The sequence below is a fragment of the Notamacropus eugenii genome, chromosome 5, assembly GCF_028372415.1.
Source record: "Notamacropus eugenii isolate mMacEug1 chromosome 5, mMacEug1.pri_v2, whole genome shotgun sequence".
Classification (NCBI taxonomy): Eukaryota; Metazoa; Chordata; class Mammalia; order Diprotodontia; family Macropodidae; genus Notamacropus; species Notamacropus eugenii.
Window position 1 is genome coordinate 239,553,114 of NC_092876.1, and position 27,861 is coordinate 239,580,974.

The following is a 27,861-nucleotide window of genomic DNA, read 5'->3' on the forward strand; positions in this document are numbered from 1 at the left end:
AAAATTAGGTAAAATAGTTGACAATAAATATCTAATAGGTTTCTGAGCATTATCTACACACTCAAATTGGAAAGAAGTGGATTGGTACAGATGAGCTTCAGACATTAGAGGCTCTAAGTGTCATATAAATGTCTGTCTCAGAAACTGTGATCTTAGAATACTAGTTTAAGAAGAAGGTAGAGGCTTAAAGATTGTCTTGTTCAACTGCTACATTTTATGTTGAGGAAACAAAGGCCTAATGAGAGGAAGTGATTTAGAATCACAGATTTAGACCTGGAAGGGATCTTAGGGAACATATAATCCAAAACCCTCATTTTACAGATAAGTAAACAAAGGCACAGAGTGATTGGATGACTTGCCCAAAGTCAGACAAATGTGAAGTAACTGACCTGGGATTTAAACAAGGCCATCTGACTCCAAAACTAACATTTTCCCCACTATTATCACTCTGTTCTCTCTAGAAATATAAAAGAATATAAGCAAAAGTACAATGTGTTTCCAGGCTATGAACTTCATTGAAGGATGCAGGAACATAAGGAACATTTTAATTACTAGACTAGAAATTGCAAAGCTAGGTGGCACAGTGGATAAAGTTCAGGATCTAGTCAGGAATATTCATCTCTGAGTTCAAATCCAGCCTCAGACACTTACTAGCTATGTGACCCTGGGCAAGTCACTTAACCCTGTTTGCCTCGGCTTCCTCGTCTGTTAAACGACCTAGAGAAGGAGATGGCAAATCACTCCAGTATCTTTGCTAAGGAAAACCTCAAATGGGGTCACAAAGAGTCAGACACAGTTGAAAGTGACTTAATAACAACAAAAGTCTAGAAATCAGAAGATCCACGTTCTAGTCTAGGTCACTCTCTTAGAAAACTCACTTAACATCTTCAGCTATAAAATGAGGAGTGTGTTCCAGATAAAGTCTCTTCCAGTAAGAGAATTCTAGGAAACCCCTATGACTGAAAGGTATATAACTATACATCCCTATTCTTACATTTTCATCACACCAAGTGTTTCCACTTCCTCCTCACCTGCTCTCTACTTGTTACTACAATCTGACTTTTGTCCCTTTTATGCTGATCCATGCTTAAAAAATGCCTGATAAATTCCTAATTAACCAAATCCAATGATCTTTTTTGTAGCACAGGTAGGATCAGGACTTAATCTCCCAAATCACACCCACACTAGTAAATCAGATACTCAGTCTGGCTGCTGTGTCCCCTTTGGGCTGTAGGTTAACTATGAGTGTTTGGAAATTCTGTGTTTTCCTAAAACTATAATTCATGAGCTCCTATCAGCATGTTTCCTCAAATGATTATCACTGATGTCAATTAGTCAGGTTCAAATAGCTTTTAGTAAAGGGTATTTAATAAGGCAATATGAATTGGTACAAAATATCCCCCCAAACGTCTGAAACACACTCTCCAACTACAGAGTTCAGGGAAAGTAGGCTCAAGCTTAGAGAGAATGGAGTAAAGAGGTTACTTAAAGTCCTTTTCTACCCTATGTGGGGTATTCATGAAATTCCCTATAGGGATTATATCACTCTCTATGAAGCCACCTTTTGTCAGCATGCCTAGGTTTGTCTTCAGCTCTTAATGTGGACACTGCCACCAGTCACGGCTGCTTTGGGGACACTGCAAAAAGTCCAAATCCTTAGACCTTCCAAGGTTCATAATGTCCTTCTCTAGTCGAAAGAGATGAAGGTGACCCTCTGAGGTTTAGCTGAGGTTTAGGTGCTGTGCTCCCTGCCCCATCTCCACAAGCTCCTCCTTCTCTAAGACTTGACTGGAGGCTTCCACCACTTAGCTTCTAGACACTACAATCCCCTCATTCTAAACTGGTTTGCTATTTTATACAAAACTCACATGACACAACCAAGTCTCTCAACAGATCTGAACAGAATCCTGTTAAAAGGTCATTCTAGTTCATCAAATGGATTTCAAGGACTTCTATATTGATGAAGACTTTCTGCACTTAGTCTAAAGCCTTTGATTAATTGATGAATATGTAGGCTTTGTTCACATAAGAGTTCACACCTCTGACTGACTGATCTCATCTGACAAAGGTTATAAAGGTATAGTCTCTTGTCACTTGCTTTAAATGAAGTGAGGATAACTGGTCAGTGGATTCAATCAATCCTCATCTTGCACTTTTCTCAGACTTGAGAACACCATTGACTTCTCTGAAGCAGTTGACACTGCTAATCACCTCTTCCTTCTTGAAAATCTCTTTCCTTAGCTTCCATGATGCCTTACAATCTCTACCGTTTGGTGTATGCCTTTCTGCTTCCTAACCAACTGATCTCAAAGGTCTCTTCTAGATAGAAAACATAATCCTTTGATCCTACCTTCTTATAAGTCTCTTTCTCCTCCCATCCCTTTATGTATAGGCATCCCCCAAGGTCCGATCTTTGGATTCTCTTTCTTTACAGAGATATTATCATTCTCATAGTTTCAATGATCCCTTACATGTGAATGACTTCCTAGGAATATAGGTGGTGCAGTGGAGAGTGTGCTAGGATTGGAGTCAGGAAGACATGAAGACATGATCTGAGACAAAAGCTGGGTGACCCAGGACAATCACTTAATCTCTGTCTGCACCAGTTTCCTCAACTGTAAAATGGGGCTAATATTAGCACCTACTTCCCAGGGTTGTTGTGAGACTCAAATGAGATATTTGCAAAGTGCTTAGCATGGTACCCAGCACCGAGTAGCCAAGTGCTAGCTATTATCATCGATGATGATGGTGATGATAAGAATTGTCCACCCTTGACCCATCGCCTGAACTCTTGCCCACACTTCCAACAACTGAATGGACGTTATTCAAGTGAATGTCCAATCATTATTAATAACCTCCAAATTGAACTATGCCCAGGTAAACGGCAACTTATAAGCCTTATCTCCTAGGTTGCATTCCATCCCTGAGGGAGAAGGAATGGGGAAGAGACTGATCTACAGCTACATAGAGATGAACGGTTAAGAAATTAGTTTATTCATAGGATTGTGCAGGCTAGGGAACTCAATGCTTCACACAGAGAAGCAGAAATTTGAAGTCGTAGATGGTGAATTTTAAATAGAGCTATGATCCAGTATTGTCTATATATAAATCTCCTGGGGTTTCAACTGGAGGTACCATTGGAGCCAACAGACAGCAAAGGCTCTTTAAGATCACTAATAGCCTATCATGGCAGGGTAAATTTGTGGATTTACAGAGTCCTCAGATAATCCGGATCTTGTGCAAGCATGATAAAAGTCCTCCAAAATGTTTCTTCAAATACATTAGCGCTTAGCTAGCTGTGTGTCTTAAATTAAGTGACTCAGCCATTGTTAGCTCGGGGTTAGAGAACACCCCAGGGCCCTCGTCCACATTTCCTAGTGACACCTGGCAGAATCTGCTGGAAGAACAGAGCTTTGGGGGTTGTAGGAAATCTCCGGCTTCTCTTTTTGCTTGGCACGCTGCTAACTTTGGAAGGGCAATTCTGAGCATGAAGACTTCACAGGGCGAGTCTCCAGGGCCGAATGGGCTTCCAAAGAACAACTTTGGGGCTTAGGTTAGGATTTGGGGAAACAAGGAAGATCACTAGGTTATCAACTGAACCAAATTAGAGGTAAGCTACTGTGAAAATGGAAACGTGGCTGGAGAGAGCTGCCAGAAACTCTGGAAGGGGCGGGGGGCTTTCTTGGTTCCGGCACTGGGCAAATTGAGGTTAAAAAATGGAGAAGGGGCAGCAAAGGGGCCCGGCGGGCCAAGGGCCAGGCCCGGGGCCGGGCCTCGGACACTTAGCTAGCTGGGGGCACCCTCTTTGCCTCACTTTCTTCACTTGTAAAAGGAAATGGGGAAGGAAATGGCAAAACACTTCAGGATTTTTGCCAACACAATCGCAAATGAGGTGACTTAAGAGTTGGAAACCACACAACAGCGACCAAAGAAAATGGGGAACTTCAGCCTCGCCAGCGTGCTGGGGCGGCGGAAGTGGGCGGCCCGGGTGGGAGGGGCGGGGCTTGGTGGCGCTTCCAGGCCTCACTTCCGGTTCGTCATTAAGACAGTGACTGTCGCTTGGCTGCGGACAGAGGAGCTTTACGGAGGGATCCGGAGAGTGCTTGGAGATCTCGGGCTCACGATGACCCGCCATGGGAAGAACTGCACCGCCGGCGCCGTGTACACCTATCACGAGAGGAAGAAGGACACGGCGGCCTCGGGCTACGGAACCCAGAGCTTGCGCCTGAGCCGGGACGCCATCAAGGACTTCGACTGCTGCTGCCTGACGCTGCAGCCCTGCCGTGACCCCGTCGTGACTCCCGACGGCTTCCTGTACGAGCGGGCCGCGATCCTCGAGGCCATCCTGCACCGGAAGCGGGAGATCGCCCGGCAGACCAAGGCCTACGCGAAGCAGCGCGAGGCGCGGCGGGAGGAGCGGCGCCGGCTGGACCGCGCGGCCGCCCGGGACCGGCTCCTGCACCTCCAGGAGGAGGGGGAGGCGGCCATCGGGAGCCGGCCCCTCGACCCCTTTGCCCCGCGCGCAGGGGCCCAGCACAGTCACCAGGAGAAGGCCCAGGCGCTGCCCAGCTTCTGGATCCCATCTCTGACCCCAGAAGCCAAGGCCGCGGAGCTGGAAAAGCCGTCGCGGATCGTGAGGTGCCCGATGTCCGGGAAACCCTTGCGCCTGTCAGACCTCACCACGGTCCACTTCACGCCGGCGGACTGCCCAGCGGACAACGGCAGGGTGGGGCAGGTCACGCGGAGGGAGCGCTACGTGTGCGCGGTCACGAAGGATGGCCTGAGCAACTTCACGCCGTGCGCTGTGCTGCGGCCGTCGGGGGCCGTGGTCACTCTGAAGTGTGTGGAGCGCCTGATCCGCAGGGACATGGTGGACCCCATCAGCGGGGCCCCACTGACCGACATGGACATCATCCCACTCCAGAGGGGCGGCACTGGCTTTGCGGCTTCTGGGGTGCAGCTGGAGGCGAAGAAGGCTCTCCCTGCGATGCAGGCCTGAAGGGGCTTAGCGGGGGGTGGGGAGGATGGGGCAGACCCTGGGCCGGGCTGAGCAAGTGGATAATAAATGTATTGGCATCTGAATAAAAAATGGAGACTGCTGCTTGGGATTTTGATTATAGCTTAGGGTCCAGTGTCTCCATTGACTGGCTTTGGAGAAGAGTTGATTAGGTCAGGCTCTTGAGATCTGAAATATGCCATGGAATTCAGGACTATAAAATGAAACTGAGAACTAAAAAAGCTTCATCTGCTACCCCTCACAGGAGCTGCTGCATCTCCACAGCTGAATCTAGAAGCTCATCACCCAAAAATGCTTGGTATTCACCAGGCAGTAATGGTCCAAGAGGGTCCAAGAGGTTCTGCTACCTTGTCAACATGGCCATCTCAAGGACCAAGGGGGAGAGTGGCAATCTGGGGAAGCTTTGCCCATGGAGAGGCTTTATTACCCTGGGACCAAAGGCCTTTTCAGGTCTCTGCCCCTCTCTCTGTGTTATGCTCTAAATCCTGCCTGCCTTTTTTAATATACCTAAGCTTCAATGTGCTGCCCAGGTCTACAGTAGCCTGAGCCAGCCAAATCATCCCAGACCTCAGTCAGTCAGTGAAAATGATTGTAACTGTCAAGAAGGTGCAGTTAAGTCGCTGAAGAGTTCTGAGTGTAGAGTTATTTTTGGACCTATGGTCCAAATACTGACTCTGTCTCCCTCCCTATGTGACCTTAGGTGAGTCAGTCACTAGGTACTTTAATTTCCTCATTTGTCAAAGGGTGTGTGGGTGTGTAGGGGTGGGTGGAGATTGGGCTAGATGATCTCTAAGATCCTTTTCTAGCTCTAAACCAGTGATCCTTAATAAATATGGAAGCTGCATAGTTTCTGTCTTATAATACAGTCTACAAAGATTTATAAATGAATTGTGAGAAATATCTTTTTAATAATACATGACCAGTGTTATCTCAAGTAAACAACTTTTCAAAAAACAATTTATAGAGAGCAAAGACTTGAGAAGTGGAAGAAAACTTTTGAGTTTATGTGGTCGAAAAGCCTTGTTTTATAGATGAAATGACTTAGGCCTAGAGAAAGTGATTTATCTAAGGTCACACAGGAAGTTAACAGTAGTTTAGGCTTTAAAATTGGAAGAACTTTTACAAATTGTTTAGTCTGAGTCCTGCATTTTGTAGATGAGGGAGCAGAGACACGGAGAGTTTAAGTCACTTACTCAAAGCAGGTAGAAAATGGCAGAGCTAGGATTTGAACTAATTCTCTTGGACATAGCTCTTTTCCTTTCCTTATGCTGCTTCTCCAGACCCCTAAAGACCTTCATAGAGACACATCATTCCATGAAGCCAGGAAACTAGCCAGCTCTCAAATCAGACACAGAATGTTAAATTTGGTGAAGCTACACATGATGGGATCATCTTTAAACAGCTGGATGGAGAGCTAGACTTGGGGACAGTAAGAGCTGAGTGCAAATATGACCTCGATCTTAGCCAGATCACCAGTACCTGACTTCCAGGGAAGCTGTGATGATCAAATGAGGTAATATATATGAAGTACTGTGGAAACCTTAAATTCGTATATGAATACTATTATTGTTTGTCAAGAAAATTGGCCGTTGATCATGTAACATCAATATAATAGAGAAGTTGCAAGGAATCATTGTCTCCTTTGGCTATAATCTGACTCATTAAGACTGAGTCAAGAATGTGGACATGTACTATGACAGTCATGGCTTAGATCAGCAGCATGCCATCATCCCACAAGCCTACCTCTACCTCCCATGGTGATCTGGCAGGGCTAGGATTAAGCTAGCCAATTGAGGGTAGGGAATAGGAAAGCAAGGGTGGTGGTGGTATGGATGGCAGAATGGGAGGAGTGACAGGAAAAGAGTCTTTTGATCAATAAACATTTATTAAGTGCCTACTATATGACTTGCACTTGCTAAGTACTGTTCAAGAATTGTTCATACTATCTTTCTGGTTTTGAACTGAAATGATTATTAACCAATTAATATGGGGGCAGGGGTGGAGAAGAGATCCAGGTTTTTCCCTTTTTCCTTATTCATAGCTGAGTCCTTTTGAAGGACAGAGCTGACAATGAGCCATTTTCAAACTAGGGCAGGACCTCACGCAACTGGGAGAGCTGAGTTCTGATTAAAGGGTAAAGGCCATCTTATCTAGGAAGAATTTTTACCCCACCATTGTTCATTGGTCCTTGCCTGGGTGGAGGTTGATTCTTTTGTATAGACTGCTAGAGGCATGGTGATTTAAGAGAAATGATGTTGATCAAAGTATGGTTCCCCCAGCTCCACGTTAGAATTGCTGGCCTCTCATTATAATACTCATTTTCTCGTTGTTCACTAACTAATCAGTTAATTTCCACCTATTGGGAGCACCCACTTTCTCCAGGGTATTTAAACGTTAGATGTTCTCAAGAGGATTATCTTTGGTTTGTGAGGGCCCCTGACTTAAATCTGTTGATTATTTGCTAGCCATGATTAATGAATAACTGATGTATGAAGGACATAGTGGTGTATGCTCATAATTCCAGCTGTTGGGGAGGCTGAGACTGGTAAATCACTTGAGCTGGGGAGCTCTGAGCTACGATAGGATTAGAGTTAAGACTGGCAACTATATGGGGGTGGGGATGAAATGGGGTACCAGACTGTGTTGGGAAGATCAATTGGCCTTGATCAGAAAAATGGAGCTGGTTAAAGTTTCCATGCCAGTCACTATCAGAATCAGCCCATGTGTGATAGCTGTGCTTCCAGCTTGGGTGAGATAGGGAGACTTAATGTTCAAATAAAAGAGAAAAAAATTGTGATATACAAGAGCAATTAAACTTAATCTGATTTTCTCCAAAGGGCAGATATAGGAGCAGTGAGTAGCATTTGGTGGCGTAAGGTAAAGGTATAGTTCCCAACAATTTGAGCTCCCCCAAAGTGGGTTGTGTGCTGCTCCAGAGAAGTATAGTCATGGATTGGAGAAGCAAAGGCTAGATGGCAGCAATACTCTGAAGATAATTTTTTTTATTTGTAATTTATTTTTAGTTTCCAACATTTTACAACTTTTTGAGTTCTATTTTTTTCCTTCTCCCTCCCCCTCCCCAAGGTAGCACGCAATCCGATATAGGCTATATATATGTACAGTCCTATTAAGCATATTTCCACGTAAGCCATGTTGTGAAAGAAGAATCAGAACAAAAAGGAAAAACCAGGAGAATGAGAAAAAAAGAAAATAGTATGCTTCAACCTGCATTCAGACTCCGTAGTTCTCTGGTTGTGTATAGCATTTTCCATCATTAGTCTTTGGGAATTGTCTCAAGATCATTGTATTGCTGAGAAGAGCTAAGTTTATCAAAGTTGGTCATTGCGCAATGTTCCTGTAACTATATACAATGTTCTCTTGGTTCTGCCCACTTCACTCAGCATCAGTTCACATAAGTCCAGGTTTTTCTGAAATCTGTCTGCTCATCATTTCTTATGGAACAGTAGTATTCCATTATATTCATATACCACAACTTGTTCTGTCATGCCCCAACTGATGGCCATCCCCTCAATTTCTAATTCTTGGCCACCACAAAAAAGAGCTGCTATAAATATTTTTGTGCATGTGGCTCCTTTTCCCTTTTTTATGATCTCTTTGAGATGCAGATCTGATAGTGGTATTGCTGGGTCAAAGGGTATGCACAGTTTTATAGCCCTTTGGGCATAGTTCTGGAGATTATTCTTACTAGCGATGATTTGGATTAGGTGATCTATAAAGTTCCCAAATCACCTGCTTCTTCCCCACCCTATGGCTGTCAAACTCTATGTCTTTCTCTTATCCCTGAAATTCAGATTTGCTATATTCAGTGGGGGGAATTTTTGGCCCTTGACATCACTCCATATGTTTCATTCCTATCTGCCTCATTACTACTCTACAATCCATTTTCTCCTTATGGCTTCCTCTGGTTTGGTGTCCAGTAGTTAACTTACATACGTATTTTGTTCTAAGAATTCTTTGGCAGCCAACTCTCCTCTGCCTGCCACTGGCTGCTATGTTTCCCTGGTTTTCAATTTCAGTGATCCCACAAAGTTCATCCTTATTTGGAATAAGGGATTAGCAATATGCAGGGTGAGTTTTCTCTATGCATTTTACACTGTTCTGTTGACCATCAGCCCCTCAAACTGAAGTGATCCTTATTAGCATTTTGGCCCAGTCTAATTTCTTTGCCTGTGGGTTGTAAAGGCTCCTTTTTGAAGCTATGATAGTATCAATTGCTTAATTTATCCTTTAGCTTTTACCCGCATGTGTATGACCCTCTGTAACCTCAGTGTGGATTTATATAACAGAAATCAGTTTGTTTTGATCTGGTTTGCTTTTTGGCAATCCTTTTCCATCCCTTTCCCTCCTGACACCCTCCAACTCTCTCACAATGCCCCTGCCCAAAATAACTTCCTTAGAGAATTGATGGTCCTACCACAGAGGTATCTGTGCCTCAGTTTCTTCATCTGTAAATTCACAGGGTTGGATTGCATGACTGCTAAGGCTCCTTGTAGCTTTAAGATCCTAGAATCATCTTCCCCCCAATTCTTCTTGTAATTAAAAACTTCATTTTAGCTTTCCTTGTTCCTTTTTGACATTTGATGAGTACAATATTATCTCCAAAGGGATAATGGAGATGGACAGGAGAAAAAGGCTTAGTGACATGTTGGTATAATGGAATTGCTGGCATCCTCATGGGCTAACAGTGAGGTAGAGGGCATTGCCCTCTCTCCCACCTATTTGTATGCCTTGTTCCAGCTCAGCCCACATAGTAGGAGTTCAAAGGAGACCAGGCTCAAAAGGCTTACTCTAGTATACTCAAATAAAGATGAGCAGGGGTATGTGAGTCAATGGAAATCTGATGTCGCAGGAGCCTTAGAAAACAAACAGAACATTCCTAATGTTCTCCATGCCTCTTGTCTACCCTCAGTGATTCATCCTTAATACAGTTGCCTGTATTGTCTTCCTAAGGCACAGGTCTGACCACATTACTCTTTTGCTTACAAAATCTTCAGTGGCTCTGTTTTTCCTCTAGAATAAAATCCAAACTCCTCAGTCTGACATTTAAAACCCGCTGCAATCTGTCTCCCAAATTACCTGATTTAACATTATTCTTCATATATCACCTATTTCAATCAAACTGGGCTACTTAGCACATTTCCAAATTTAATCTCCCATATGTATGGACACAGTGATCATCCCCAGTACCTGGAATACATTCTGTCCTTATTTCTCTCAGAATCATTATCTGAGTCTCCGTACAGGAAAGGCCCTCTCCATGAAGCCTTTTCTGATTTTTCACTTATCCATGGACATGCTGTATCTACAGTAAAATATACATTCCTTGATGTCACGAAAAGTTTTATTTTGTTTTTTATCCATGATACCTACCAAAGTACCTTGTATGAGATGAACATGATTATTGAATAGAATTAAATTGAACCCCCAGGCCTTATCATTGCAGGGACTTGTACATGAATACTAATAGAGGATGGAGATAGAGTCTGCATCTGTGGTGTCATTGGTTAAAAGGGAGTTCCAGGTGAGGAAACTCCCTCTATTTAGCAGATTGACATCTGCAATTTGTAGTCTTAAAGAGCTTAAGTGACTTGTTTAGTCATATAGCTAGTTTGTGTCAGAGTTAGGATTATAGATAATGTTAATATGGTACTTGAAGGTTTGCAAATCATTTTAAATGTGACCAAATTTTACCCTCACATAAATTGTAGGTGTTATTATTATCCCCATTTTAGAGATGAGAAAACTGAGGCTAGTAGAGGTTAAATGATTTACCCAGAATCATATAGTTAGTAAGCATCTGAGTCAGAATTGAAATTCAGGTATTCTTGACTACAAGGCCCAGGCTTTGTCTGCCACACATTTCTAGCCCTCTGGTGCCAAGGAAATACCAGAATGAGTTCAGTGTCCATTATATCAGATCTTTCCAGAACTTCCATCCTTCCTCCATCCTTTCCCTCCTGCCCTCCCTGCCTTCCTTTAGTCCTTCCTGACAGACTCTCCCCCTACCCCCAGTTATGAAGGTGACTGACTTCCAAGATTTAGGACAAAACACAAGGTTCAATTCACGTGAAGTTTTGCATTATGGTGGACCTCAATTTTGTGTCATTCATTGTATGACAGGAAAGTCCCAATAACAAGAGCCAGGGCAGTGAAAGGAGTCAGGGTCATATCCTAGCATCTTGAGGAGATTACATTTACCACTGCACTGCCAACCAAAACCACAGTCTTCCCAAAGAGAGGGTCTACCCTGGCTGTCAATTAACCACATGTTACAAAGATCCCTGTATAAAAATCTGATGGAGCAGCGGAAGTAAACAAAAGATTAATATCCAACATTTACATTCCAGCAATACATCATTAATGATCATTACAGAGGACTTGCTTAGTTCAAATGAGGTTCCAGAAGACTGGAAGCATTTCAGTGCAGCCCCAGGATTTATAATAGCCACCCTGGGGAACAGCAGGCCTATCAACTTGACATCTCTAATATGCAAGGTAATGGAAATAAGTAGAGGTGAAACCAAGACTAGCGGACACTGAATTCAAGTTGGACCATATGTATTTGTTAGAAGTTAGGCTATTTGTTAGAGAGAACACTGAATTGCGTTCAACAAGAAATATTTTTAACTTAGCATTGTCTCTTCATCCAAATCAAAAGAGTTCAAGAGTGTTGGGAATATCAGTGATTGCACATGGTAGCACCAATATCTACTGAGTCAGGTCTGATGGTCTGGCAGTTAGGATACCTGGGTTCTAGTGTGAGCTTTGCTGTATAAAGTTGGGATCACATATTTAGCTTCTCTGCATTTCAGCTTCTGCAGCTACAAAATGGGAGTGATATGATCTGCTTTGTCCTATTTCATAAGGCAATGTTGTCAGATTCAAATAGAAATGGGCCACTAATCCACACGAGGATCCCTTCAGATTGCATATAGATTTAGTTTTAAAGTGTAATGTTATATATGTTTCATTGTATATTTTGTTTATTTTGTTAAATATTTCCCAATTACATGTTAATCTGGTTTGGGCAGTACTAGGAAGTGTTGTGTGCCACATGTAGCCTGCGACTGGTATATCTGACATCTCCATCACAGGGTACTGGGGGACAGAAATGGAAAACATAAACCATTTTGCAATACATATGTGGTATCATAGAGCAGATAGATCACTAGACTTAGTGTCAGGAAGATACTCAGGTACTCAGATACAGTTCTAGAGCTAGAAGGGACCATGACCTGTGTTCAGATCTTTCTTCAACCACTTACTATCTGTGTCATCCTGAGCAAGTCACTTAATGTCTCTGTGCCTCAGTTTCCTCATCTATAAAATGAGGATGTTGGGCTCTGTGGTTTCTAAGGTCCTGTATGGCTCCAACTCTATGATCTTGTGTCCTATATAACAGCATATGTATATATACTATAAATGTAACATTATGTATACTATATATATATGTATATATGTATATATACATATATATATATAAACACTATGTAGTATACTAGTATCTTGGCAAGAATATTGGATTTAGAGTTAGAAAGCCTTGACTTCAAATACTAACTGTGAGTACGGCCAAGTCCCTTAATTTCTCCTGGTCTCAATTTCCTTTTCTGTAAAATGAGAAAAATAACACTTGCAGTCTCTGCTTCATAGGTGGTTTAAGGCTCACATGAGATAATTTGTGTAAAGAATTTTGTAAACCCTAATATATTATAAAATTTTCAGTTGTAATTATTATAAGTTAGACATATGCTAACAATGGTTATAACTAATTTGAATTTGGTAGAATCACCTAGATTATGGCCCCATTCAGTAGTACTTTTTTAACTAAATCTTTTTTGCTGTAAATAGTCCAAGGAAACACTTTGAATTGACCTTGGACATAAGTACACAGAATTTACTAACCAGCCCTCTCCATCAGTTTGCTTTCTTTTTAATTAGTTTGCCTTGTCCCAGGGAGATAGTAAAATGAATGAAATGAATAGCCCTTCTTCTTGGCATGGGCAAATGAGTCAGTGGCTAGAGAGGTGATTTGCAAACTTGTCTTAGTTCATAATATTTTTCTTTAGATCCATGATTTCATTAGTATAAAGAACTCCCAGTGAGGAAAAGTCCTTCACTAACCAAGACTTGAAGCTGCTTTACAACTCATAGTCTTATTAGCAAAATAGCTGGGGCACTGTCATTTCAAATGATTTCTCTAGGGGTGCTCAGTTGGTATGTATAATATCATAGAACTACACCTGAACTGGGGGTCAGAGGGCATCTAATTGAAACCTTTCCTATTTCAGTGAGAAAACAGAGACCTTAGAAAATTAAGTGTTTGTCAAAGACAGGACTTGAACCAAGTCTTTCTTATTCTGAGACTGACTGGCCTTTCATTCATAATGATAATAATAACTATTAATAATAATCAGTATGGGATAGTGAGATGGTAGTTTAGAAGAAAGAGCACTACACTTGGAAGTCTTGGCCTGAGATTCCAACTAAGCACTCTGTGACCTTGGGCAAGTCATTCAAGCTCTCTGAGATGGTTTATTTGTCTGTTGAAAGGGAGTATTATGCACAATAATAACACCTCATGTGATTATTGTGCCATTCAAATGCGATCACATGTGTAAAGCCTGATGTTAATATGAGCTAATTTCTACATTCAATTCACAGGAGAAGTGAACAAAACATTTCTCTTGCCTCAGTGTCAAACAAGATGCAGCTGAAACTTAAGATTATCACTGATAGTTCTTACGCTGGACTAACAGATCCATTGAGAAAAAGTTCTAGGGTCAGTCCCCTTGGAGCTCTGGCCATAGGCCCTGCCCTCTTCAGTAGGCAGGAGGCTTTAGGATTCATGCAAGCAGAGGCTTCTAATTGGTCCCTGTACATCTCCCTGCTCCTCCACGACAGGCCATAGAACCTCAAAGAGGATTGTCCACTAAGCAACAAGAGTCAGTGTCTACTTGGTAGATTTTTTGGAATGATATAAGTTCGACTTTCTCTCTCCCTCTCACCACTCTTCTTTCCATTTCCTTCTATTTCTCCCTCTCCCTTTCTGTCTCCTTCTCTGACCTTCTGTCTTTGTTTCTGTCAGTCTGTCTGTCTGTTTCTGTATGTCTCTGCCTCTGTTTCTCATTGTCTGTCTCTGTATATGTCTATATCTCTGTATCTGTCTGCCTATCTTCTCTTCCCCTTTTCTGAAAAAGTGGCTCAGAGACTTGTCCTCCTGGCTGTGATCACCTTGTCCTTCCTGGCCCTATTAGAAAATTCAAGAAAGAATGTGTAGAGGAGATATAAAAGAGAAATGAAATAAAGATTGTATGTGACACTAGTAGAAGTGATTCCTGGCATATCTCAAAGGTCGAGGGGATCTTGCAGTTTTTGGTGTCATGACCTTGTTTCAACTTCTCCTTCCGGATTCATCTGTAAAGTTTTCATTGTGAATTAGCGTGAAGGCTAGAAAGTGGGCAAAGAAAAAGATCTCCCCTTCATCCTCCTCCCCACCCCATACTCTTAGGAAGCCCCTCTTTGGGATGTGTTCTATAATTCTTAACCATGATCCCTAAACTTGATTTTTTAAAATGCATTTTTGCAACTATTTCATTAGAGGGTTTTTTTTTTGCCTTTTTTGTTTTAACCATTTAAAAAAGATTATTTTGAGAAGAGACCGGAAGTCTTCATCAGATTGCCAAAGGAGACCATGGCACACAAAATGTTAAAGACCACTGGTCTCTCGTGTAAGAGTTAGAAAATTATCACTAACAATAAAAATTATAAAAAGAATATTCAGAATATGATAGTTTCTGTTTGGATATCCCTACAGGAATACCAAAATCCTTTGTTATTTTTAACACGTATTATAGACATTACTACTCCTCACATTATTTCCATTTCCAGTCCCCACTATTGTTTTCTAATCTATGGATTAAGAGATCACAAAGTAATAAAAATCACCAGGGGGAGATGGTAGATTCAGGTCATAGGGAAGGGAAGTAAGAAATGGAATCTTACAAGAGGTCAAAGTGTAGAGCTTTGAAGATTCTTGGCCCCATGAATGACGTGTTTGGGGAGAGGAGGAAACAGAGCGGGCAACCCAGACTAAGGGGAGCCTTCTGTTTCAGCATCCATGATGCTCAGTGCACACACCCCTGCTCTTCCTGTCACAGACTCAGTGCTTCCCCAAGGAACCTAAGGGTCAGAACAGGATATATATAACTCCCAGAGGGAATCTGAAACTACAGCAAAACAAACAAATAAGAAAAGGGACTTCCCTTCACGTGCTCAACACCAAAAGAGCATTCAGGCTGAAAGAAAGGAAGAGTTCTCTAAAAATGGTGTTGCTTTGGCTTCTTGGATAGGGATAATTAATAAATTCTCGGGGGAAAAAAAGGAAAATCCTGGAAATTTAGAATTTATAGGTCGTAAGATAGTGAGAATTTGTAGTGGGAAGAACAGTGGGGGAAAAAGAAGACAAAATATTCAATACACTTTCTGACCACAAAGGTGGATATAGGACATGCATTTATTTCCCAAGCCCTTTCAATTCAGTTCAGTCAGCAACTTCTTAATGCTTAATTTTGTGCCAGGTTCTTGGGTCTTTTTAAGGACAAGGAACAAATCTTGGGAGTTCTATGGGATCCTCATCATGACCTTTAAATGATGGGAATAAGTCAGGGTAAGTCCCAGCTCCCCACTCATACCAAGCGCCTGAGAACCTAGATCTTGAACTTCCGAGCTCCCTTCAACACTTCAAAAGTACCACCTCCTTTAAGAGGCTTTTCTGAATTTCCCCCAGGAATGATTTTATATTTATTTTGCATATACTTTGTATTTCCTTAATATTTGTTCCTGTTGTCCCTTCTGCCTCCCTCCTGTACCAGTCGAATATATAAGGTCCTTGAGGATAAGGACAGTTGTTTTTGTCTTTATTCCTAACATCTAGCATAATAGATGCTTAATAAGTACTCACTGAGTACAAATGAATTTCACTGAACTTAGGAGAGGATGGATGAGCCTTTGGAGAATATCTCAGGGAATGGAGAAAAGGAAGGACTTCCATGGGGAAGTCATCTGCTGCTTAGAAGTGCTCCTTTTTCTCGCCAGTGCATTACTGCATTAACAGTGTTGTAGCATTATGATAGTTAATCTGAGTACATATTTAATCACTTTTACTAGTTGGATAGGAAGACCCTTGAGGTCAGAGCCAGTGTCTTGTCTTTGAATGAAAAGCACCATGGTTAGTGGGAAGAGCAGGGTCAGCAATGACCTAGGTTCATATCCCAGTTAAGACAATTTTTATCTGCACAACCCTAGACAAATGATTGAGCTGCCCTGACCCTCAATTTCCTCATCTCTAAAATAGGTATGATAATTATGTCTACCTCACAGGGTTGATGCAAGGGAGATAGAACACTGTAAATTTGAGTTACTACTGTACCTGCATGTTAATTGACTTGAATCTAATGTTTATGCATATTGCACTGTGGGTAATTAACATTGATGAGACTCAGTTTCTTTGTCTGGACCAGATCTTTAAAGTATGTCCCTTTGTAACTATAAATATAACAAACAGTGATCACAGTGAAAGAGAAGGAAGGAAGGAAGGAAGGAAAAAAGGAAGAGAGGGAGGAAGGAAAAAAAGAAGGAAAGAAAGAAGCATTTATCAAGTATTAAGTGCTGCCTATGTACCAAGCACTGTGCTTAGAGCTTTACACATATATCATTTAATCCTTACAACAACTCTGGAAAATGTCATTATGCTCATTTTACCATTGAAGAAACTGAGTTAGACCGAAGTTAAGTGATTTTCCTAGGGTCACACAGCTAGTAAATACCCAAGACCAGATTTGAATTCAAGTTTTCCTGATTCCAGGCCCAGTACTTTATCCACTGTGAAGCTCAGCTCTGGGTTCAAGTCTCATTTCTGACACATACTGACTGTATGACCCTGAACAAGTTGCTTTTATTTGTCATTGCCTCTAGAAAACTAAGACTTGATTAAGATCAGTTGCTGACATGTATTGGCCCTCAAAAAGATAGCTGACGTAAAAACACACATGTATTATACATACATACACATATACACACGTGCATATATGGGTATATTTATGTGAGATATATCCATATATGATACATGTGTGTGCACACATATATACATACACATACATACCACATTCCCTCCACAACAACCCTATGAGCAAAATATTTCAAGAAATCACTCCTCATTTTTTAGACAATGAAACTTCGGTGCAGGGAGGTAATGACTGGCCCATTAACCTAGAGCTAGTAAGTCACACAGTCTCTGTGAAGCTAGGTCTTCAGACTTAATCTAGCAGAATGCATCCTTTCCCCTATGCCTCACTGTTCAAGGATCCCAGTCTGCCCATTGCAGCTGCCAAGGTTGGCACAACTTCTGCTGGGTTTTAATTGGAGTGTGGAAGCAGGACCCATAGCCAAGTGACCAGATTAGGGTATTCGAGGGGAGAGAGGGAGAGACTTAGAATGTATAAAAATATATAAAAACAGGGCTCTTTGATGGCTTGAGGAACTGACACGTGGAAAATGTAATGCATTATTGACAAATACGTATGCTGGCTGCAAAAATAATTAACACAGGCAGAAAAGAAATAGGAATGAAATGGAGCATAAAGACTTTGAAAGATTGGAAAGTGTCTGCTGAAATTGCCAAGCTCGTGTCAGAGACATAATTAAAAATTTCCAATAGAACAGGTGAATAGGCACTCAGGAGAGTATGATGTAAACCCAGGCAAGGTAGATCATTCTGGGAGTCTGCACTGAGGCACTAATCAGCGTTTTATGTTCCAACTTTGCAGTGCACACACTAAGCAGATGGGAAAAGCTCTTAAAAGAAGATAGCTAAGCGGAATGCGACCTCCTTTACATACTCATAATAACCATGCCTGAAATCGTTGTGTGCTCCAAGGAAGCACTCTAGGACCGAGCCCTCTGAACAGAAACATAAATATGTGAAAAAAGTACCATAATGCAGTCTGTAAAACTGCATACCTAAGAGAGGTCATAGATTGGGAAGGGAAATGGAGCACCCCATTGGAAAGAGGTTTAAGGTTGGTGTGCTAAACCACACGGTCATTGTTGGTTGCAAAGTCTACAAACTGATAAACTAGTGTTCCATGATAGTAAGTTAAAAGCACTGGAAAACACTTCTTCAGACCAGATATTGCACAGGCGCCTGGGCACATATTGACACATATACATATTCTTATGGGAAGCAGTATTGCTGCAATAACAGAAACAATTACGTAGTGGATTGTGGGTACATTAAAAGAGAACAATCCTTCATGATCAGAATGACTTTTTCGCTCATTCAACAACAACAAAAAAGACTCTTATTTTTTATTTGTTGGCAAAGCCAAATTAGAAAAAATATATATCTTTACGACCATAAGAGACAAATGAGTGATACCAAATATCACTAAAAATGCTATTAATCTACAGTGATATAAAATTACCATCTCAGCACAAAGAAAGCCTATATAATCTGAATTTCTCCTGCATCGTAAAAACGAATGAGAAGCGAAATTGAGAGTAAGTATGCTTTTGAGATGCTGTTAAGAGTTACATGCATTGTTAACAAATGGGGTCAGACTCTTTGAAGATTTACCTTGAGAAACAAATTTATAGGGACTGAAAAACATTAACAATTGGGAACATATCATCACCTTTCATATTTGATGGTGTCACTGCTAAGGGTAATCCCCCTTCTTTAAATTGTTTCTATATGGCTGGTAAGTCTTTGGCTTTAAAAATCTCCCCCTCACTATTTTTCTGTCCCAGTTCTTCATATTTTATCTCAGGGTCCCAAAGGAGGGTATTTTTCAGTGGTGTAGAGTATCAGACTCTGGTAAAACCTCTAAAATATGGATTATCAGAGTTACAACTAGGTTGGGATGGGATGGTTGATGCTTTGTCCCAAGCACTGTCAGTCCTTAAGCAGTTTAGAAACAATTAAGAACTTAGCAACTAGTTAGCAAGAATAACTAGTTCAAATAGGAAACTTTCTTCACTTACTGCCATACCTCAGGTTAACTCTTTAATCAATCACTGAGGAAGCAATCATTAAGTTTCTAATCTGTGCTAGGCACTGTGCACAAAAGCAGACATGAAGCAGCCACTGCCCTTAAGCTCCTACCTTCTGTCAGAGGAAACAACATGTAAATATATAAGTATATACAAAATAAATAATGGCTATTTGGGGAGAGAGGGCACTGACAACTGTAGTGGGCATGGGGGACAATCAGGAGAGACTTCCTGTAAAAGGGGGTGATTGTGCTGAACCTTGAAGGAAATAAAGGATTCTAAGAGGCAGAGGTAAGGGGGTAGTGCTCAGTGCTGCTCACCCCTGCGCTCTACTTGCTTCAGGCCCAAAAATTACTCATCACTAATCTGAGTAGAATACAGTGATAGACCAAGTGATCTTCTCTACCCATGTAGGGTCTGACCAGGTCAGATCTTTGATCAGACTAGAAATCGTCCTTAATCTATACTTTTCTGTCATATTCTGGAAATGATACCATCAGGGGAAGGAACAAGCTATTCCCAGGCCTCTAGTGTGTGAGTATTTACTGTTCAGGAGAGTAGAAAATGAAGAAACTGCAGGACTCAACCCAGATGGCATCAGCTCATGTCAGGAGGGATAGGACAACTGATAAGATGAGGGGCTAAAGATACAGGGGAAAGCAGAAGAAACTGGAGTACTAAGGGAGATTTGTTTTTATTCTACTCTATTAAAAAATATTTTAGGAAATCTAAAGATGAAGCTTCTGAAGGGGTAAACCTGTGGAAAACCTGTCCCATTTCATGACTGACAAAACCTGGTCAAAATCCAAAGATGCCCTGAAGTTTGGTGTTGACCAGTGAGAAGAAAACATGAAGCTATAACGTCTAGCTTTTAACTGTTCTCTTTCTCTCTGAAACACTTTTGTTTCAGTAATCTGAGTTTGTTTTCATAACATTGCTAAGAAATGGAGGCAGATGTTCAGGAGCTCTATCGTTAAAGGAGATTATTGAAGGATAAGTTATGGGACTAACTTGGAGTCATATAATTAATAGAGGGCCAGACCAGCGTAAATTCCACTTTTTGTCCATTGTTCTTTCTCTTAGAGTACACATCTATTAATATTGTCCTTGCACTTACAGATCTGGACATTCTCTTTCTAGTTCAAATAGAAAATGCAGAAGTAACTCTAAGCAAAATCAGGCAAAGTTTGTCTGGAGCACTTTTATTTTTAAATATACTTTTTGTTTTTATATCACTTTCATTTCTAAATTAGCCCCTTTTGCATTTCTATCCAATAAGCCATTCCATGTAAAAAAACTTGTTTTGGTTTTTTTAATAGAATGAGAGGAAAGAAGCAGTTCTACAAAACCAACCAATACATCAGTTTGTCAGGTGGTATATTGTATTCCATACCCATAGTCCCTCACCTCTGCAAAGAATGGAGGGAAAGCATTTTCTCAGCTCTGCTCTGGAGTCATTTCTTTCTCTTTCAATGATGCTTTCTGCAGTCCTGGTGTCTCTCTTCTCCCAGTGCTTACTCCTGTGCCTGACCTTTGTTCTATTTTCTTAAAGGTTTGCCCTCTGCTAGCTACCCCAGGAGACAGAAACTAATAAATGAATCCACCCTGTCTCTTCTTTACCCCTACCCCTACCCCTACCCCAGTAGGTACAAAGAACTGGTAATTATTATTCTTCCTTGGGTACTTATTTTATATCTTTATATTTTAACTGGGGAATTTTGAAAGCAGAAAAAGTTAAGGTACAATATTAGGTAATGAAGGTAGAAGGAAATATTTAGGGGGCTGAGAACCAGATAGATTGCCCTCCAGCTTCATCATGTGGGGAGCTACTTATTCCACTTAATTCATGAAACTGGTCAGGAACTGAGTCCCACAGTTCTAATTCTCTAAATCTTTTGACTAGGAATGTACTATTACAATACAGTATGTCTCCATGTCATCTGCACATCTTTCTAGCTGTCCCCATTTTTGCATAATGTCCCATCAATGCATTGTATCTCCTGAAATCCCAAGCAGCTCCCTAAAAAAGTCTAGTCTTTACTTTTTTCTTTTTATTATGAATGTAACAACCATCAACAAACATTTCAATGTACAAAGAATAAAAAAAAAGATTGTATATGAACTGCAAATTTCCATTATCTAAAGTTTTTAAAAAATTTATCTTAAATTTAGAAAGGCAGCAAAAAAATTGTCCTATTTTCTTGTTTGTGGTCCCTTCTGAATTTTTGAACCTCTTAAATGTGTGTATTTTAAAATTTTTTATTTTTAATTTATAGAGTAAAACAAGCATTTCCATAACAGTGCAATAAAAAAGATGATTGTAGATGAAGGTACAAATCTGCTATGCATAATGTGCTATTCCTTTCAAATATATGTATTTTTAAATAGAGATTAAAAAAGAAAAAAATCAAAAAATTTAAATATGTATATTTTAAAAATGTGTTGATTTTTTTTTTCTTTTTAAAAAATCTCTATTATTATCAGCTTACCTACTTCCCAAGTAGAAATCCTCCCTTTTAACAAATAGATACAGTTAAGTTAAGCACATCAGCACATTGGCCATGTCTGGAAATTTAGGTCTCTTTTTTTTTTGTTTTACTTTTTCTTATCTAGAGAGTGCATCCCAGGACTCTTACTTGCATCACATGCTGCCTTTCTACTATGATGTTAAACGATAATGCTTCTTTCAGACAGAGTTTGATGTCTAATCTTCATTAAAGTTTGACTTAGCATTTCACACAGAAGGGATCTGGAGGAAAAATGATGAAATTTTTACTTCTTTGACCAGAAGTCTGCAAGATGCAGGTACTTCTGTTTCTAGGGGCACCTGTGAATCATTATGAACCATACATCTAGTTCCTCAGGCATTTCGTAGCACCCAAGATGCTTGTGTCAGATCAGATAGCACCTAGTTGGTCATTTTGATTTCCTTTTTTCCCTTTGAAAATGTTTGCTTTAATGTTGTTAGGTTTACTGATGTTCAGACACCAACTTTTCCAGACCCACTTTCCTATGTCTTGATTGTAGCACCTGGAATAGAGATCTACTACAAAGCTTAGGTTTTCTGTGTACTTATGAGGGGGAAGGGAGTCAAGGGGGAAACTTCTTCATCCTTGGGATCTAGGTTGAGAATAATTTAGCTGTTGGCATTAATGTGCTGAGACACTAATGTGCTCTTGACTATTACAATCACACTACTTTACAGAGAGAGAGGTTGTTTGTCCTTGGTTCTCAAAGAGCACCATGACATCAAGATGTACAAGTTTTCCAAAGAAGGTAAGGCAGCTAGGTCTTGATCAGTGCAAACAGTGCAAACTTAAAGTGTTACATATATTTAAATTCACACTATTTGAAGTTATAATTATATACAATATGTTAATTGTTTCCAGTACAATGAAAATATGCAGTGAGAATAAACCAAATGATAGGCTTTCCAGAATGTGAAAGGAATTAGTTGTGCATTAGTCTTTTAAGTGATTGATGTCAAAGTGAATAAAAATGAGTATAAGCAGGGTCATTTTTCACATGCAAAATAATGTGGTGGAAAGAGCCTTAGATTCAAGAGTTCAAGTCCCAGCCTGGCCTCTTATTGTCATGTAACTGGGCAAGTTTTTGAGTTTCTGTCAGCCTTAGTTACCTGCCGTGTAAAATAGGCATCATAATATACACACCACTCAACATATAGGGTTGTTGCAAAGCACATGCTATATAAATGTAAGTACTTAAGGGGGAGGGGAAGCATGCACAGGCTTCCATTAGTGACCAGTGGCTATTTGTTCAAAAATTTGGAAGAACAAGTGAAGAATTTGTCATAGATATGTAGTGAGATCCCACATGTGGCAAAGACTATCCTCTACATCTGTCATGGGGGTATCTTTGTATGGCATCAAGGGGAAGCAACATAGACATCTCTGATCTCTTCTTCCTTACCCTTCTCAAGGGGGTCTTTAGCTAAAAAGGGAAGCAGGAGGTTGGGGCTGGAGGCCAGTCTGCTCTCCTCAAGGACAGGGGTCCTGTGTTAGAACTGTATCTTTCTGCTCCCTTAAATATTATTTATCTGTAGGTAAGATTGAGTTCAGGCTAACTTTGGATCACTGTTTCATTATTGGGGAGAGGCTCTATATCAGAGGCTTGACCTTTCCATCCAAATACCAATTCCACCATGAACACATATAACGCTTAGCTAAGAAAATCCATTTACCCAAATTGCCAGTGGAAAGAAAATCAAAGAAAGTAGGTATAAGAGAATATATACTAGACAATGCAGAGTGAAGGAGCTCTCCATTTGGGAGCAGGTAACTCACCTCAACCAAGAGAGTCCTAGATATTCCTAGTGTGGCAAGCTGGGGATAGGGACATGATGGAAACTGCCAGCTCCTCTCATGTCAGCTTCTTCCCCGAGTCTTTTCCGTTAGCAGCATGAAGTGGGGTTGACTTCCTCCATCTTCCTTCTTGAAGCTGAAAGCCAGAAGAGAAAAGATTTGAAGAGAAATCAACTTGATGAAAACTGAAGAGCTGCCTTCTCTCCTACTGTTGACAAGTCCTTACCTCACAGGTATGGGGGAATTGATCTCCACAATAAGAGGAGAATCCCCTACCAATGAACTTTGGGACTTGGGAAAAAAGATCCTTGTGTCATTAATCCAGTTTCTTGGAAGTAAGGTGCTCTTTAATTCACAAGATTGGTAATATTAATAGAAAAAACCCACATCTATCACAAGGCTAGGTATATTTATCTCTATGATATTTAATTCCAGTTCCCATAAAAAAATAAGTTTCTTGATGAGACAAAATAGCTCATTTTGTTGGGACACAGTAATCTGTTGCACTGGAAGAATTCAAAACCACTGGCTGCCTCTTAAAATGTGTCCTCTTTTAGACTGATAAACTATCAAAATAACATAGCAGAGAAACTACTAAAAACAGAAGAGCAGTGGTACAGTGAACCTGTTTAAAGTTATCTTGGAAAAGGAGCAAAAGAACCTCAATTTCTTAACCAGAGTCGGAGATCTCTAGTCATCAGACTGAAGATTTAGGATGTTAAGAGATTATCTAACTGACTCTTTTCATATTATAGATGAAGAACTTGAAGACCAGAGGGATTGATTACCTTGAACAAGATCATTTAGCTAGTTAGAAGGTAAGTATCAAATAATCCTATGACATCTTCCAGTGTGGGTTACATGTGTGCCCTGGGGTGATAGGAAGTACCTTCTAGGTCACTGCATGTGAAAATTTAGCTTGAAGCATCTATCTGTTTTCTCACGGGCTCAGCCCTGGTGTTCAGAGTGATGGGATAGAAGACTACAGTGATATCATACTGAATGTACCTATATATGAAAATATTTTTCCCCTGAATGTGTTATAAACTCCTCAAGGTCAGGGATCATTTGATTTTTGTCTTTGTATCCCTAATAGCTTGTACAGTGCCTGGCACTTAATAGGTATCTGTAGATGCTTGTTGATTGATTGAATGCCAAGGCAGAGATTTCTCCCCTTTCTTTGTTTTCTAAAGAGAAGGGGGAAAGGGAGTGTTTATATTCTGCATATCACCCAGCAAAATATGGGGATTTGTCATTCAGCAAAATATGGGAATTTCACTGAGTGTAATTAATGGATAATGATATTGCCATATCCCAAAATTTAGACATACAGCCAGATCTAGATCATGATGAGGATCATGCATATTAAGAATGCATGAAGAGAGGGAGAGCTGCATAGGGGGCTTGTTTTTGTACTTAGGGAAACCTGAGTTCATGTTCTGCTGTTACCACATACTAGCTGTGAGGCCGTGGACCAGTCATTTATCCTCTTAGGACCCCAGACAATTTCCTAAGACAAAAAGGTATAGAAAATTTAATAATCTGTATATGTGGAAGGCATTTTCACATTAGGAATTGCCTACCTTGATAAAATCCCAGGTCCAAACGTGACAACAGAATCATGAAATCAATGTTTAATTGTGAAACTCTTCAAAGTTTAACTCTGCCCCAAGGAATACCCTCCTTTGGATATTGCTGTTAATACCCAGAGGTGAAAATTCCTCAATATTCATGTAACTCTGTCCCATTGACTATTTAAGAGTGATCAAGCTTTCCCTTGCTTTTAGTTATTATTAGAACTATAAATTATATTATTTATCTCCTGAACTTTTCTGATGTTGTATATACTTCTGTTTTTATTCCTCTAAGATGAAAGATTCATGGTATTTTTTTTAAATTGTACTTTATATTAAAAGCTTCTCCCCTCCTTTCCTTTTTTAAAAAATTTTCCTTGCAAAGTATGCTGAATTGACAGTTCTGACAATTTCTGTTTACATTCTAAGCAACTGCAACACCAACCAGTACTGACTTCCCCTAGTTCTGTCTGGAACATTGTTATGTGTGCTTCTGAGAGGGGCAGCGTTTTCTCCCCCAACACAGTATCCTTGAAAACATCAAAGTATCCATGAGGGTCCTTGTGGCAAGGAAGCATGAGCCACATAAGCCATATCCCTTTGTGGTATGTCCCTTTGTGATCAATAAGCTATATCCCTTTGTGATCAGTCAACAGCAATAAACAAACGAATGAATAAATAAATAAGTCAGTAAGTCAATAAATCTGTTAAGTGCCTGCTACATTCAGTGCAATACTATTTTACGTAAAAAGACATAGGCCATTATGATCCCGGTGCTTCAAGAGGTTACAGTTTAATTGGGAATATTATTTTCCTGGATTATTTTCCCCCACAAACAAAGCACATGCCTAGTAGCTGGGTCCTTAGTCGATTCATATTTACCCAAAGCCATATAGTCAGATGTCAATTCATCTTGTGCCTGGCCTAATGGGATGAATAAATATGGGAGAGAATTAGGGAGGATAAAACTGTTGCCCCCTACTGACCAAAGAGAATTAATGCAATTTCCTAACTAATCTAGGAAGTTGTTTATTCATCAGATTTTGGCTCTTGATAGTTGAAATATTGCCACTCCTGTCATAAGTGTGATAGTTGTTAGTATTTTTGCTATTACAAGACTATCATAGAATTTTGAGTTGACACAAACCTACCATCAAGAAAGAATGAACAAATGAAGAAAAAAAATTTACAGAATTACCCAATTAAGTTCATTTGGTATCCAAGACTGATGGCACTTCTACCACACACTGAAGAAAACACCCTGTCCTTCTCTTGAGTTTTCTCCTCTGTAAAAGGAGGGTTTGGGAAGAGGGGGTGGGTCAGATGGCCTCCGAGCTCCCTTTGGTTCTAGAGTTACAACCTCTAATCCTCCTCAGTAAATAATGCTGCTATCTATATGGATTTTGGAGCCCAAGCATGTACTTCTGTTCTTTACCATTTCCCTCTGTACCACTGTCCCTGCGGGTCTTACTTTATTTTCTTTTCCCATTATCTCCTTTAGCACTGATTGCTTATGTTTGCATTTCCAGGAAGGAGGAATGAAAGCTTCTGATCCAATGCACTTCCTATTTCTCCCAACCCAACAAACACTTTTCCTTCTTCCCCCAGTGAAATACTTACCTCTGCTGAGAGACCTGAGCTTCCTCTTTACCTTGCAGAAAAGAGGAAGCAGAGGCTTCCTCCAAGGCCAGCAAATGCTAAGAAGCCTTCCAGGTGTCTGTGCAGTAGATATTGACCCCTTCCTTGTGCTCTCAGGTAGCTACAAGAAAATCCTCTTCTCTCAGGGAAAATGCCATTGTTTTGCAGCCACACATTTAATTCTTCAAAGTCAATATTTGCAGAAAAGTAAGCACAGCATGCTATTATTGCCTATGGAGTTGTTTATTAATCCTTTTCTGTAGTTTCCTTCCTATTGGCTTCCTTTCTATTTTCAGCTCCTCATTAGAGTGGTAATGGCGTGTGCGTGTAGTGTCAGATTGCACTGCAGTCTGGTGAAGAAGTAAATCTTTAGTCTGGAAGTAGTCGTGCAGGCCCCATTTCTGTCTTCTACCAAGGGTAGTCAGGTTGGCAACCTTGTTTTCTGGTCAAACAGAGGCTGAACACGGATGACCGTATCTGAAGAGGTTGCCGTGCCCAGTTCTCATACCTGGCTCTTCAGCCTGGAGATTCCAAAGGAGTTTGTGACCCCTTCAGAATACCAAGGGGGCATGAGGGTCAGAGGAACTTTGACTCACAGCAACCCCATGAATTCAGAGGCTATTTACTCCCCATTTTGCATATAGAAAAGAGGAGGCATGCAGAAAGGTGAGATCAGAAGGTTAAGGGACCACTGACTAATGACATGCCTAGTCATTTAGCAAGTCTTCATTTCCCTAGACCCTTTCTCCACTGATTTCTGTGCCTGACTCACAGAAAAAAAAAATTTGGTAGAATTCCTGCTTTTCCTATTTTTACAGTTTGTGTAATATGGGAATTTCTTGTTCTTCAAAGGCTGGCTAGAAGGAAGCACTCCACTCTCCAGGTTTGGACTGCAAGAGTTCTAAGTGCTTGAAGCCTTGAAGCCCCTCTTCAGCCACTACTCTGAATCCCTGCTTCATCTCTCTGAATTTCCCCCAGACCAGCTGGAACTAGTGTCATAATAATACATTGTAGTGGTTGAAAAAAGGACAACTTATTTAAGATAGAAATATGGAGTAAACAGCCCGGAAAATACAATGTGGCAGCAAATATTCTCACCAATTTCTCAAATGTAATGGGGGAGGAGAACTGGCTAAAGAGGGCTCAGTCCTTAGAGCAGATTAGGACTGCATTGGTCAAACCCCTCCCTGTCCTGTCTCCCATGACATAAACAATATCCTACCCCCTAGGAACAAGAAAT

General features: G+C 40.7%; 1 pseudogene; it reads left to right on the forward strand.

Moving 5' to 3' along the window:
• Positions 1 to 3,274: 3,274 nt before the first annotated feature.
• Positions 3,275 to 27,861, forward strand: part of LOC140505911 (nitric oxide synthase-interacting protein pseudogene) — a 44,526-nt pseudogene continuing 19,939 nt past the window's right edge.